Source organism: Oncorhynchus masou, chromosome 5 (assembly GCF_036934945.1).
Source record: "Oncorhynchus masou masou isolate Uvic2021 chromosome 5, UVic_Omas_1.1, whole genome shotgun sequence".
NCBI lineage: Eukaryota > Metazoa > Chordata > Actinopteri > Salmoniformes > Salmonidae > Oncorhynchus > Oncorhynchus masou.
Genome location: NC_088216.1, coordinates 82,055,292 through 82,070,727, shown reverse-complemented (window position 1 = coordinate 82,070,727; position 15,436 = coordinate 82,055,292). Strand labels below are relative to the sequence as shown.

The following is a 15,436-nucleotide window of genomic DNA, read 5'->3' as shown; positions in this document are numbered from 1 at the left end:
AAGCAGTGTGCCACACACACAAACACACACACACAGAGAGCTGAACAGCAGCCCTGGTACCAGCAGGTACTGAATCATGCTGAACAGCAGCCCTGGTACCACCAGGTACTGAATCATGCTGAACAGCAGCCCTGGTACCACCAGGCACTGAATCATGCTACCCATTTACAGTGAAATGGGGCCAGAAGCAGAACAGAGTGCTGTGGAGCCCAGAGTCCCAGAGTCCCTGAGGCAGGACGGGGATTTCAAATGCAGCCTTAGGAACACAACAAGTACACACGCAAGGACAGAGACGCACACACAGGGACTTTCTCCAGGTTTCTGTCTGTAGCATTATTCTGTCTTTGAAGTAAAACAGCTGTGAAGGTTAATGGTGCCGAGACAACATGTACAACTCCAAGCCGGTGCAGAGACAACATGTAGCGCTCCAAGCCGGTGCAGAGACAACATGTAGCGCTCCAAGCCGGTGCAGAGACAACATGTAGAGCTCCAAGCCGGTGCAGAGACAACATGTAGCGCTCCAGGCTGGTGCAGAGACAACATGTAGCGCTATAAAGCTGGTGCAGAGACAACATGTAGCGCTATAAAGCTGGTGCAGAGACAACATGTAGCGCTCCAAGCCGGTGCAGAGACAACATGTAGAGCTCCAAGCCGGTGCAGAGACAACATGTAGAGATCCAAGCCGGTGCAGAGACAACATGTAGAGCTCCAAGCCGGTGCCGAGACAACATGTAGCGCTCCAAGTCTTTGCCGAGACAACATGTAGAGCTCCAAGCCGGTGCAGAGACAACATGTAGAGATCCAAGCCGGTGCAGAGACAACATGTAGCGCTCCAGGCCGGTGCCGAGACAACATGTAGAGATCCAAGCCGGTGCAGAGACAACATGTAGAGCTCCAAGCCGGTGCAGAGACAACATGTAGCGCTCCAAGCCGGTGCAGAGACAACATGTAGAGCTCCAAGCTGGTGCAGAGACAACATGTAGAGATCCAAGCCGGTGCAGAGACAACATGTAGAGCTCCAAGCCGGTGCAGAGACAACATGTAGCGCTATAAAGCCGGTGCAGAGACAACATGTAGAGCTCCAAGCCGGTGCAGAGACAACATGTAGCGCTATAAAGCCGGTGCAGAGACAACATGTAGCGCTATAAAGCCGGTGCAGAGACAACATGTAGCGCTATAAAGCCGGTGCAGAGACAACATGTAGCGCTCCAAGCTGAACACAATAAGGCCAGTGGATGTACAGTATTACATTTAGGCTTGAAAATATCTATACAGTTACACATCTTGATATAATTTTTTTAACAATATATATCTTATCATTTCATTTTGACAATATCGCAATATTATTTTCGAACTAGTCGGCTGTACCTGCACAAAACTATTTTTCCTTCATAGCTTGTTCTCCAGCATTTTTAAAAATTCGGGAGCCAATTTATTCCCATGCCCGATTAAAACGTGTTTTCTCATGGCTCTCTCGTTCCCATGCATCAGATGTAATATGGTGAGCAATATGTTTGGAACATTGAATCGCAATTTAAATCACAATATCGAATCGCAATACATATAGAATCGTGAGAATCACAATAGATATTGTATTGGCACCTAAGTATAGTAATAATTTTGTATTGTGATGTCCCTGGCAAATCCCAGGCCTAATCTTAGTGTTATTATTATTGTTTTAGAAGGCTCTGTTAAAGAAATAAGTTTGATTTGCTCTGGCAGGAGAGCGCTACAGGAAGTGGTTCTCAACTATTTTTTGCCTCAGGACCCAAACTCTGCTCTGCTATACTCTTCTATGCTATACTCTGCTGTACTCTGCTCTGCTATACTCTGCTGCACTCTGCTCTGCTATACTCTGCTGTACTCTGCTCTGCTATACTCTGCTGCACTCTGCTCTGCTGTACTCTGCTCTGCTATACTCTGCTCTGCTATACTCTGCTCTGCTATACTCTGCTGCACTCTGCTCTGCTATACTCTGCTGTACTCTGCTCTGCTGTACTCTGCTCTGCTATACTCTGCTGTACTCTGCTCTGCTATACTCTGCTCTGCTATACTCTGCTCTGCTATACTCTGCTCTGCTGTACTCTGCTGTACTCTGTTTTGCTCTGCTGTACTCTGCTGTACTCTGCTCTGCTATATTCTGCTGTACTCTGTTTTGCTCTGCTGTAATCTGCTCGGCTCTTCTCTTCTTTCCACAACAATACTGTAGGAGGGAGGACAGAAACCTCACAGTGGCTCCACAGGTCACATGGCTTCCTGCAGTTTGAGCACAGGCCACAAACATTGTGAGCAAACTTCCTGCTAACCCTTCCTGTGCACGTTGAACCCCAGCCAGTAATTGGTGTAGGGCTATAGCATGCCTGGGACTGAGGACAGACACTGCTGGAGATGTGTGTTTTAGCCAGTTCCTGTGTTAGCCAGTGAGGTAGAGCGAGTTCCTAGAGCCAGTGAGACAGAGCCAGTGAGGCAGAGCCAGTGAGGCAGAGTCAGTGAGGCAGAGCCAGTGAGGCAGAGCCAGTGAGGCAGAGCCAGTGAGACAGAGCCAGTGAAGCAGAGTCAGTGAGGCAGAGCCAGTGAGGTAGAGCCAGTGAGGCAGAGCCAGTGAGGCAGAGCCAGTGAGGTAGAGCCAGTGAGGCAGAGCCAGTGAGGTACAGCCAGTGAGGCAGAGCCAGTGAGATAGAGCCAGTGAGGCAGAGCCAGTGAGGCAGAGCCAGTGAGGTAGAGCCAGTGAGGCAGAGCCAGTGAGGTAGAGCCAGTGAGGTACAGCCAGTGAGGTACAGCCAGTGAGGTACAGCCAGTGAGGCACAGCCAGTGAAGTAGAGCCAGTGAGGCAGAGCCAGTGAGGCAGAGCCAGTGAGGTAGAGCCAGTGAGGCAGAGCCAATGAGGCAGAGCCAGTGAGGTAGGGCCAGTGAGGCAGGGCCAGTGAGGTACAGCCAGTGAGGTACAGCCAGTGAGGTACAGCCAGTGAGGCAGAGCCAGTGAAGTAGAGCCAGTGAGGCAGAGCCAGTGAGGCAGAGCCAGTGAGGTAGAGCCAGTGAGGCAGAGCCAGTGAGGCAGAGCCAGTGAGGTAGAGCCAGTGAGGCAGAGCCAGTGAGGTACAGCCAGTGAGGTACAGCCAGTGAGGCAGAGCCAGTGAAGTAGAGCCAGTGAGGCAGAGCCAGTGAGGCAGAGCCAGTGAGGTAGAGCCAGTGAGGCAGAGCCAATGAGGCAGAGCCAGTGAGGTAGAGCCAGTGAGGTACAGACACTGAGGCAGAGCCAGTGTAGGGCTATAGGATAGCAATGTTTTGCTCACATTACTTTTTCTACCTCCAGAAAATACATATCATTTTATGTGACAACTGATGCAAAACATTGTCACCTGGTTATACAGCCTATCAGCGGATCAACTGTCACCTGGCTATACAGCCAATCAGCTGATCAACTGTCACCTGGCTATACAGCCAATCAGCTGATCAACTGTCACCTGGCTATACAGCCAATCAGCTGATCAACTGTCACCTGGCTATACAGCCAATCAGCTGATCAACTGTCACCTGGCTATACAGCCAATCAGCTGATCAACTGTCACCTGGCTATACAGCCAATCAGCTGATCAACTGTCACCTGGCTATACAGCCAATCAGCTGATCAACTGTCACCTGGCTATACAGCCAATCAGCTGATCAACTGTCACCTGGCTATACAGCCAATCAGCTGATCAACTGTCACCTGGCTATACAGCCAATCAGCTGATCAACTGTCACCTGGCTATACAGCCTATCAACTCTCCCCAGGCTATACAGCCTATCAACTCTCACCTGGCTATACAGCCTATCAACTCTCACCAGGCTATACAGCCTATCAGCTGATCAACTCTCCCCAGGCTATACAGCCTATCAACTCTCCCCAGGCTATACAGCCTATCAACTCTCACCTGGCTATACAGCCTATCAGCTGATCAACTCTCCCCAGGCTATACAGCCTATCAACTCTCCCCAGGCTATACAGCCTATCAACTCTCACCAGGCTATACAGCCTATCAACTCAACTCTCACCTGGCTATACAGCCTATCAGCTGATCAACTCTCCCCAGGCTATACAGCCTATCAACTCTCCCCAGGCTATACAGCCTATCAACTCTCCCCAGGCTATACAGCCTATCAACTCTCCCCAGGCAGCAAGATGACAGCAATCTGTAAATCATTGAGAGAGGACATCAGTTCTGTGTGTGAATCCATGATAACAATGACAGAGAAATCGGATTATTTCGAGGGACAATCAAGGCGAACAACGTGGTTATGGACGGAATTAAAGAATCTCCACATGAGACCTGGATTGAGTCTGAGGACAGTGACGGAAATTATCTTGGAGAAAATAACTTATCACTATTTTTATGTTTGGAAAAATAACGTTCCCAAAGTAAACGGCCTATTTCTCAGGACCAGATGCTAGAATATGCATATAATTGACAGATTAGGATAGAAAACACTAAAGTTTCCAAAACTGTCAAAATATTGTCTGTGAGTATAACAGAACTGATATTGCAGGCAAAATCCTGAGAAAAATCAAACCAGGAAGTGGCTTCTATTTTGAAAACTCCATGTTCCATAGCCTTCCATTGCTCCATTTAAAGGGATATCAACCAGATTCCTTTTCCTATCGCTTCCTCAAGGTGTCAACAGTCTTCAGACATAGTTTCAGGCTTTTATTTTGAAAAATGAGCCAGAAAGATAACATCGCGTCAGGTGGTCACATGAGTTTTCCTCGCGCAACAGAATTTGGACAGCTATTGCTTTTCCCTCTCTACTGTGAAAGACATTTGCGGTTGATATATTATCAATTATATATTTTAATCAACCTACCAGGGTGTTAACAAACATTACAGGAACAAGAGCATCCACATGTATCGATCACATTTTTACTAACACCGTAGAACTTTGTTCTAAAGCTGTATCCGTACCCATTGGATGCAGTGATCACAATATAGTGGCTATATCCAGGAAATCCAAAGTTCCAACAGCTGGGCCTAAAATAGTGTATAAGAGATCATACAAAATATATTGCTGTGACTCTTATGTGGATGATGTTAAAAATATTTGTTGGTCTGATGTGATTAATAAGGAGCATCCAGACGCTGCACTTGATGAATTTATGAAATTGCTTCTTCCAATTACTGATAAACATGCACCTGTTAAACACTTCTTGGCGCACCCATCCAGTTAGCGGGTTCATTTTCGTCAACATCCGCTGAATTGCAGTGCCAAATTCAAATTAAATTACTAAAAATATTTAATTTTCATGAAATCACAAGTGCAATATAGAAAAACACAGCTTCGCTTGTTGTTAACTTCTCGGATATAGGGGGCGCTAATTTTAATTTTTGGATGAAAAACGTTCCCGTTTTAAACAAGATATTTTGTCACGAAAAGATGGTCGACTATGCATATAATTGACAGCTTTGGAAAGAAAACACTCTGACGTTTCCAAAACTGCAAAGATATTGTCTGTGAGTGCCACAGAACTGATGTTACAGAAAAAACCCAGATAAAAATACAATCAGGAAGTGCCGCATTTTTTTAAACCGCCTCATGGCAATGACTCCTTATATGGCTGTGGAGGAGCTAGGAGTCAGCTTACCTTTTCCACGTTTTCCCCAAGGTGTCTGCAGCATTGTGACATATTTGTAGGCATATCATTGGAAGATTGACCATAAGAGACTACATTTACCAGGTGGTCGCTTGGTGTCCTGCGTTGCAATTATTGCGCAATCTCCAGCTGCAGTATTTTTCCGTTTGCTTCTGATGACAAGAGAACTGCCACCACTGATAGATTATTGAATAGATATGTGAAAAACACCTTGAGGATTGATTCTAAACAACGTTTTGCCATGTTTCTGTCGATATTATGGAGCTAATTTGTAAAAAAAATTGCCGTTGTAAGTGACTGCATTTCCGGTATTTTTCTTAGCCAAATGTGATGAACAAAACGGAGCTATTTTGTCTCCACAAATAATCTTTTTGGAAAAAATGAACGTCATTGAAAACATCCAAAGTTCTTCAAAGGTAAATGATTTTATTTGAATGCTTTTCTTGTTTTTGTGAAAATGTTGCCTGCTGAATGCTAGGCTTAATGCTATGCTAGGCTATCAATACTCTTACACAAATGCTTGTGTAGCTTTGGTTGAAAAGCATATTTTGAAAATCTGAGATGACAGTGTTATTAACAAAAGGCTAAGCTTGTGTATCAATATATTTATTTAATTTCATTTGCGATTTTCATGAATAGGAAACGTTGCGTTATGGTAATGAGCTTGAGGCTATGATTACGCTCCCGGATACGGGATTGCTCGACGCTAGAGGTTAATCCACCTGGTGTGTCAGATTTCAAAAAAGCTTTTCGGTGAAAGCTGTCCAAGTGTTTATGTGAGGATAGCTCTCAGTAGACAAAACATTACAAACAGCTAGCAGCAAAGTCGATTGGTCACGAAAGTCAGAAAAGTAATCAAATTAATCGCTTACCTTTGATGATCTTTGAATGTTTTCACTCACGAGACTCCCAGTTACACAACAAATGTTCCTTTTGTTCCATAAGATTATTTTTACATCCAAAAATCTCCATTTGGTTGGCGCGTTATGATCAGAAATCCACAGGTTTGAGCGGTCACGACGGGGCAGATGAAAATTCCAAATAGTATTCGTAAAGTTCGTAGAAACATGTCAAACGTTTTTTATAATCAATCCTCAGGTTGTTTTTACAATAAATAATCGATAATAATCGATTTCAACCGGACCGTAGCTTTTTCCATAGGAGTGAGAGAGAAATTGTCTGCTCCAAGGTGCTCATGCATGCAAAACTCTGCTGGCACCCAGCCATCCAATGACACGATGTGAACTTTCACGCTCATTATTCAGAATAAAAGCCTGAAACTATGTCTAAAGACTGTTCACACCATGTGGAAGCCATGGGAAAATGAATCTGGTTGATATCCCTTTAAATGGAGGGAAGGCATGCAATGGAACAGAGAGCTTTCAGGAAAAACAGCACTTCCTGGTTGGATTTTCCTCAGGTTTTTGCCTGCAATATCAGTTCTGTTATAATCACAGATAATATTTTGACAGTTTTGGAAACTTTAGAGTGTTTTCTATCCTAATCTGACAATTATATGCATATTTTAGATTCTAGGCCTGAGAAATAGGCAGTTTCACTTGGATACGTTTTTCATCCAAACATCAAAATACTGCCACCTACACTCAAGAGGTTAAGAAACTGACTGTTAGAACTGTTAAGGCTCCATGGATTGATGAGGAATTGATTGGATGATTTACTGCAAATTGAGAAATTATGTGACTAAACTCAACAAAAAGAAGAAGACGAAACTGTATTAAGAAGCCAAGAATAATGATATAGAGAATGATGAAATGGGCAGAAAGACAAATTCAACTCCATCTTTCAAGGAATTAGATGGCTTATTCATGACAAAACCAATCTCATGTTGCCAATTATTTGAATGATTACTTCAAATAAAATAAAATTTTATTGGTCACATACACATGGTTAGCAGATGTTAATGTGAGTGTAAAGAAATGCTTGTGATTTCAGTTCTGACAGTGCAGTAATATTTAATAATATTCATTGGCAATGTGGGCAAACTTGGGCAACAACGAACAGTGAGTCATTGTATTCGTGCATACATTTTTTTCGGGGGAATAAAGAAAAGCATTTCAAGTTAGAATGTTGTGAAGTTAGTGTGGGAGAGGTGTAAAGATTACTGACAAAACTCCTGGCATTGAAGAATGTGTTCTTAACTGACTTGCCTGGTTAAATAAAGGTAAAAATTAACTTGTAAGTCGCTCTGGATAAGAGCGTCTGCTAAATGACTCAAATGTATTTTTTAAATGTTTAAATGTATTGTGGCGGAAGGGTAGCCTAGTGGTTAGAGTGTTGGGACTAGTTGCAAGGATGGAAGTTCAAATCCCCGAGCTGACATGGTACAAATCTGGCGTTCTGCCCCTAAACAGGCAGATAACCCACTGTTCCTAGGCTGTCATTGAAAATAAGAATTTGTTCTTAACTGATTTGCCTAGTTAAAAAAAGGTAAAATATATATTTTTTTAAATTGACAACTTAGATAGAAAGTTACTGAGGATGGTAGGTGACTCTATAGCCACAAGTCTTTGTCCTCAGGCCTGGAGGGAAGCCAAAGTCATTCCAGTACCCAAGAGTGGTAAAACGGCCTTTACTGGTTCTAACAGCAATCCTATCAGCTTGCTGCCAGCTCTTAGCAAACTGTTGGAAAAAATGGTGTTTGACCAAATACAATGCTATTTCTCTGCAAACAAATTGACAACAGACTTTCAGCATGCACATAGAGAAGGGCACTCAACAATTTCAAATAAATTGATAATAAGAAGATTATGGGAGCTGAACTGTTAGGTTTCAGTGCAGCCTTTGATATTATTGACCATAACCTGTTTTTGAAAAAACTTGTGTTATGGCTTTTCAACCTCTGCCATATCGTGGATTCAGAGCTATCTATCTAATAGAACTCAAAGGGTTTTCTTTAATGGAAGCTTCTCTAATGTCAAACATGTAAAGTGTGGTGTACAGCAGGGCAGCTCTCTAGGCCCGCTACTCTTTTCTATTTTTTCCAATGACCTGCCACAGGCATTAAACCAAGCATGTGTGTCCATTTATGCTGATGATTCAACCATATACACATCAGCAACCACAGCTAATGAAGTCACTGAAACCCTTAAAGAGCAGTCTGATTTGGAATGGGTGGCCAGTAATAAACTGGTCCTGAACATCCCTAAAACTGAGAGCATTGTATTTGGTACAAATCATTCCTTAAGTTCTTGACCTCAGCTGAATCTGCTAATGAATGGTGTGGCTGTTGAACAAGTTGAGAAGACTAAATTACTTGGTGTTACCTTAGATTGTAAACTATCATGGTCAAAACATATAGATTCAATGGTTGTAAAAATGGGGAGAGGTCTAGCCGTAATAAAGTGATGCTCTGCCGATTTTGATACTACACATCTAAAAGCAAGTTCTGCAGGCTCTAGTTTTATCTAATCTTGATTATTGTCCAGGGTTGCAAGGAAAGAGCTAGTTAAACTGCAGCTGGCCCAGAACAGAGCGGCATGTTTCGCTCTTAATTGTAATCAGAGGGCTGATATAAATACTATGCTGCCAGTCTCTCTTGGCTATGAGTTGAGGAGAAACTGACTGCATCACTTCTTCTTGTTATAAGAAACAAGAATGTGTTGGATCCTAATAAAATACCAAATACCAAAATACTACCATACTCCGAAAGACACAGAAATCTTGCTCATTCAAACTCTGAACAGGCACACACACACACAATCCATGTCTCAATTGTTTCAAGGCTTAAAAATCCTTCTTTAACCTGTCTCCTCCCCTTCATCTACACTGATTGAAGTGGATCTAACAAGTGACATCAATAAGGGATCATAGCTTTCACCTGGATTCATCTGGTCAGTCTGTCATGGAAAGAGCAGGTGTTCTTAATGTGTCCTACACTCAGTGTATATACTATATTGTAGTCATGGCTCATCGTATATATACAAAATTAAATTATTATAATAATAATTGTGTCACGCCCTGACTGTAGAGAGCTTTTTATGTTTCTATTTTTGGTTTGGTCAGGGTGTGATTTGGGTGGGCATTCTATGCTCATGTTTCTATGTTTTCTATTTCTTTGTGTTTGGCCAGGTATGGTTCTCAATCAGGGACAGCTGTCTATTGTTGTCTCTGATTGGGAATCATACTTAGGCAGCTTTTTCCCCTCCTTCTGTGTGGGATCTTGTCCTTCGTTTGTAACCAGGTAGTTTGCACTACGAAGCTGTTCGGTCGTTGTTTTCTTTTTTCTTTCTTTCTTGTTTTGTTTTGTTTTGTCTAAAGTTTCACTTCAACAATAAATATTATGTGGAACTCACAGAACGCTGCGCTTGGTCTCATCTTTCCGACGACAGCCGTTACAAATCTGGATTATGTGTGTATTGTTTTGTATTGCTAGATATTACTTCATGGTTGGAGCTAGAAACACAAGCATTTCACTGCACATGAGATAACATCTGCAAATTTGTGTATGCAAACAATAAACTTTCATTTGATTGGTCACCATCTCTATGCCAATTAGCTAATTTACCGATAAGCCGGTGTGAATGACCCATTGACTGTATGTATAACTGACCAGTGCAACGATGTGGTTTCAAGTTGCTTCCTACTGTTGCTTCACCGGGCAGCTTTAGCACATCGCTAATGTCGCAAATTTGTTCCATCCCACTTGATTATATTTCGAGTAGCATAGCAGCCTACACGAGAAACAACTTGTAGTATTGGTAGTTATCATCTCGATGTCACCGTCACAGTCTACTGCTCAAATTGGGAGAATTTGCGCTGTAAGCCGGCAACGACAACACAGGCAGTGTGTCCTTCGCTCCCACTTGCCGGGGTGTGCTGTCCTGCAGTAAGGACAGGGGAGTAGCTAGATAGTGTAGCTAATATCAGACCAGTAAGGAGAGGGGAGTAGCTAGATAGTGTAGCTAATATCAGACCAGTAAGGAGAGGGGAGTAGCTAGATAGTGTAGCTAATATCAGACCAATAAGGAGAGGGAAGTAGCTAGATAGTGTAGCTAATATCAGACCAGTAAGGAGAGGGGAGTAGCTAGATAGTGGAGCTAATATCAGACCAATAAGGAGAGGGAGTAGCTAGATAGTGTAGCTAATATCAGACCAGTAAGGAGAGGGAAGTAACTAGATAGTGTAGCTAATATCAGGCCAAAAGTACTCTTTACATTTTGAATGCTTAGCAGGACATAAAAATGGTCTAATTCATACAGTTACCTCTGATCTGGCAGACTCACTAAACAGAGAACATCCCTGGTCATCACTACTGCCTCTGATCTGGCAGACTCACTAAACAGAGAACATCCCTGGTCATCACTACTGCCTCTGATCTGGCAGACTCACTAAACAGAGAACATCCCTGGTCATCACTACTGCCTCTGATCTGGCAGACTCACTAAACAGAGAACATCCCTGGTCATCACTACTGCCTCTGATCTGGCAGACTCACTAAACACACATACTTTGTTTGTGAATCTGAGTGTTGGCGTGTGCCCCTGGCTATCAGTTAATCAAATAAAAACAAGAAAATCATGCCATCTGGTTTGCTTAATAAGAAATTTGAAATGATTTATAGCATTTACTTTTACTTTTGATATTTCAGTACATTTAAGTAGTGTTTTAGTGGGTGACTTTCACTTTTACTTGAGTCATTCATTTTCATTAAGGTATCTTTACTTTTACTCAAGTATGACAACTGGGTACTTTTTCCACCACTGCGAATCGTATCGCACCTAATCACACAGAGTCATTTCTAAACAAAAACAGATTCTTCCTGTATCGTACCGGTGCCCATTGGGGCGGCAGATAGCCTAGTGGACTAGTAACCGAATGGTTGCTAGATCAAATCCCCGACCTGACAAGGTAAAAATCTGACATTTACGCCCCATGAACAAGGCAGTTAACCCACTGTTCCGAGGCTGTCATTCTGACCATGAACAAGGCAGTTAACCCACTGTTCCGAGGCTGTCATTGAAAATAAGAATTTGTTCTTAAACTGACTTGTCTAGTTAAATAAAGGTCAAATGAAATATAGATACGTATCGATCTGTCTTGAAAGGGAAAGATGGGCCACACTATGTGGTACCTGTTATTATCAGTCGTCATTACTATCTCATTACAAGATGTCTCCGTAATGGTGAAAACTGATGCATGCTGAGGTCTATGGAAATGAGGGCTAATGCTATCCTTCTGCTTGGGGTATGCAGTGTGCATGTGTTAGGGCCGGCACAATTACAGTATAACCGACTGTTATGGATGGACACCCGCCGTGGAAATAAAATAACTGGCATAACCGCAAAAAAAAAGCAGATTTAAGACGACGTTCCACAGTCTGCTCCTGTGGTAACATGGACTCTTAACAACGCGATGAAACTGTGTTGGTCCTTGCCGAAATGTAGAATGCTCATTCAAATGATGTCAACTGGATGTGTCTCATTGCAATGGAATGTATTTTTTGAAATGTCAGTTGAGTTGAATCAGCGTTGTGCCATCATTGACTTGAATGGGGACGCCAGTTCTATTCACTCTAGTTCTATGGCTGCACTTGCACCCAGGAGCAAATCTGTGGTGATTCGAGCAGTTGTGGCGCTGACCGCGGCCACCTGGCTGGCCCGATCACAGCCATCCAAAATTCTGTGATCGTCACAGCCCTAGTGTGTGTGTGTGTGTATGTGTGTGTGTGTGTGTGTGTGTGTGTGTGTGTGTGTGTGTGTGTGTGTGTGTGTGTGTGTGTGTGTGTGTGTGTGTGTGTGTGTGTGTGTGTGTGTGTGTGTGTGTGTGTGTGTGTGCGCGTTCGTGCGTGCGTGTGCTTTCTCTGTCCGTAGCTTGTTTTATACCCTAACTGTTGCATGATTATTCCAACACACTAATTTGGAGATTTCTCTTCTCATGAAATATTGAAACGTTAGACGCCCGGGAGGCTCACTAAAGATGAAGAAAATACGTATTTTTTTTTAAATTCAGCTTGTAGACTAGTAGAAGATTAAATCCATGATGATTGGCATGAAAGCAGTTCCACTTCCAACATGTTAATGTTACCACAGCAGAAAGCTTATTTCCCTGCTGCTATGTATGACAAGCACACACACACACACACACACACACACACACACACACACACACACACTGGCAGAGCCACAATCACACAGGAACGATGGTGACACACACACACACACACAAATAAGCCCGTTGGCCTGCTGACTAAACCCAGTGCGTTTCTCTGTTCTGTGTTTCTATTCAAATTGCAATATGTTGGTTGATCATGACCCGTGCTTAGTAAAATGTCCTCTCCCCTCTAAGTCTTGCCTAGACCTGTTGACTTAACCCATGGCCCAGCAGTACTAATACTAAACCACAGTTATCTGATTACAACAAGCATTTAAGCGGCCAGTGTTGTCAGTTAATCTGGTGGCTTACTGGCCGGTGCATCAGGCACATCTTTCAATGTGACCTAGCTGGGGTCCTGCAGAGAGCAGATGACGTCTGCTTCTCAAATGGTACCCTTTTCCCCTATATAGTGCGCTACTTTTGAAACAAACTAAAAAAATGGTGCACTATAGGATTCCATGGACCCTGGTCATTAAGTAGTGCACTATGTAGGGAATAGGGTGCCATTTTGGTAGGCGTCATCATGGTTCCCCCTGCTGCTCTGAGCCTAATCTGACCTCCTACTGGGAGAGAGTTTGTGTGTGTGTGCGTGTGTGCGTGTGTGTGTGTGTGTGTGTGTGTGTGTGTGTGTGTGTGTGTGTGTGTGTGTGTGTGTGTGTGTGTGTGTGTGTGTGTGTGTGTGTGTGTGTGTGTGTGAGTGTGTGTGTGTGTGTGTGTGTGTGTGTGACTAAAAAAGTGTGCATATAAGTGCATGTCTTACTGTGTGTGTGTTTTCATACGTGTGTGTGTGTGTGTGTGTGTGTGTGTGTGTGTGTGTGTGTGTGTGTGTGTGTGTGTGTGTGTGTGTGTGTGTGTGTGACTAAAAAAGTGTGCATATAAGTGCATGTCTTACTGTGTGTGTGTTTTCATACGTGTGTGTGTGTGTGTGTGTGTGTGTGTGTGTGTGTGTGTGTGTGTGTGTGTGTGTGTGTGTGTGTGTGTGTGTGTGTGTGTGTGTGTGTGTGTGTGTGTGTGTGTGTCACCATCATTCCTGTGTGACTGTGGCTCTGCCAGTGTGTGTGTGAGCAGTGGGCACAGTGCATTGCGTCTGATGGCCCATCCCTAACCATAGCTGACAGGCAGTGCAGATGCTGAGAGGAACGGCCAGAGAAGCCACTCCAGACATCCCCACACATCAAACATTTAAAAGGGCTACCCTTCCCAGCCAAAGGGCTACACAATACCAAAGGCACACTTTACATTTTGCACAGAAAGGAGATATGACCAATTTGCCAGGCATAGACCTATGATTTTTGTTTCTTTTCTTGAACTAGGCATAAAGAAATCAGACCCTAAAGAACGTTTGCTTTGGAAGAACAAGACAAGGAACACGCCTAGTGTAAGTGTAAGCAAAAACATCCAAGCTCCAACAATTTACATGACCAGTAATGTTGTAATTACTCAAGTCTAGTAGGCTACCAATATTACTCTGTTGTCAAATTAATTGCACTGAAGTAGCGTTTTTTTGTTATTAGCCTACAAAAAGTGGAATAGAGGCACAATCTATTTGGACAACAGCAATATTCTACATTGACCAATTAATTACTATTTTATACAGACAGAGAGCATAATGATATAAATATTTTTAAAACTACAGTAACCCCTATCTACAGTATCTCTATTTAGGCTATTCTCTTGTGGTCTACTTTAACGAATACAATAACCTTAACATTGTCATAAGGCCCCTGGCAGGTTTCCCCATCGCACGTGTGGGACTGACTTCTGCAACTAGTAAGGAGAGAGGAAACAACATCTCTCAGATTGAAATTGTCAATCATCCTTCCTCGTTATTAACTTCTGAAGCGTGCACTGACTTGATGCCTCTGCAAATCCCAAGTGGCCAGACAACAACATACAAGTAGGATTGAAACATTGTTGGCGATCTAGCGCAGAAATCCGTGATATGTTTCTTTCCTGGAATCGGGGCACACGTCTTGATGATTAGGCTATTTGTTACATTTGTGGCGCCAGCAACGGCAATGAATAATTGGTTGCCAGTAATGAACGGTAATGTAACGGTAAAACTCGGGCTAACTGCTCAAACAACGAGATAGAGACATTTCTTCTCAAACGAGGTAGAGGCACCCCTCCCAATGCCGATGTATTCTTCTCCACTGCTTAGAAAATACCTCCTCTCTTTCACATTTCATTTGAATCAATCGAACAGAAGACCACCAAAACCGATCGCATCTGTAAAAAAAATATTATTATTATTGTACTCACCGTTTGTAGGTTATCAATGGACTAACTTGTTCCAATTTCACTCACTGGGATGAGTGGAACTCTTGAAGACGAACATGTCTTGAAGCCTACAGCAGGGATATTGTCCTGTGGCTAACTAGTAGCGCTGTAGCTGTACCGGAGACAAGAGGGCAGGCAAGAAATGCTACCGCAGCTGTGTCGCTAGCTGCCGCCCGCTGCAGACTATTACAGAACGCCCCTCGACTACAAGTCACACCGGGAGGAGGGTGGGGTTGGAGGCAGCAGGCTGGGCTCGAAAACATCAAGTGTAGACTGATACGCGTCTAGTTTTTGTCTACTTTAGAAACATTTCAAAATGTTGGACTTGGGACCATTCTGATGATAGCTTACTGATGTTCTGCTATGATGAAGGGTTGATTAGTTATGCCACAGCCATATCTGCACACATTACGTCTA

General features: G+C 43.2%; 1 protein-coding gene across 2 annotated transcripts in view; it reads right to left on the bottom strand.

Annotated features, from left to right (window-relative positions):
• LOC135540381 (protein phosphatase 1 regulatory inhibitor subunit 16B-like) overlaps nucleotides 1–15,197 on the bottom strand; it is a 145,183-nt gene extending 129,986 nt beyond the window's left edge. For both annotated transcript variants that reach the window (XM_064966992.1, XM_064966991.1), the window contains exon 1: nucleotides 15,002–15,197. The gene's annotated coding sequence lies outside the window, so the exon portion shown is untranslated. The remainder of the gene's footprint in view (nucleotides 1–15,001) is intronic.
• Between the last annotated feature and the right edge of the window lie 239 nt (nucleotides 15,198–15,436).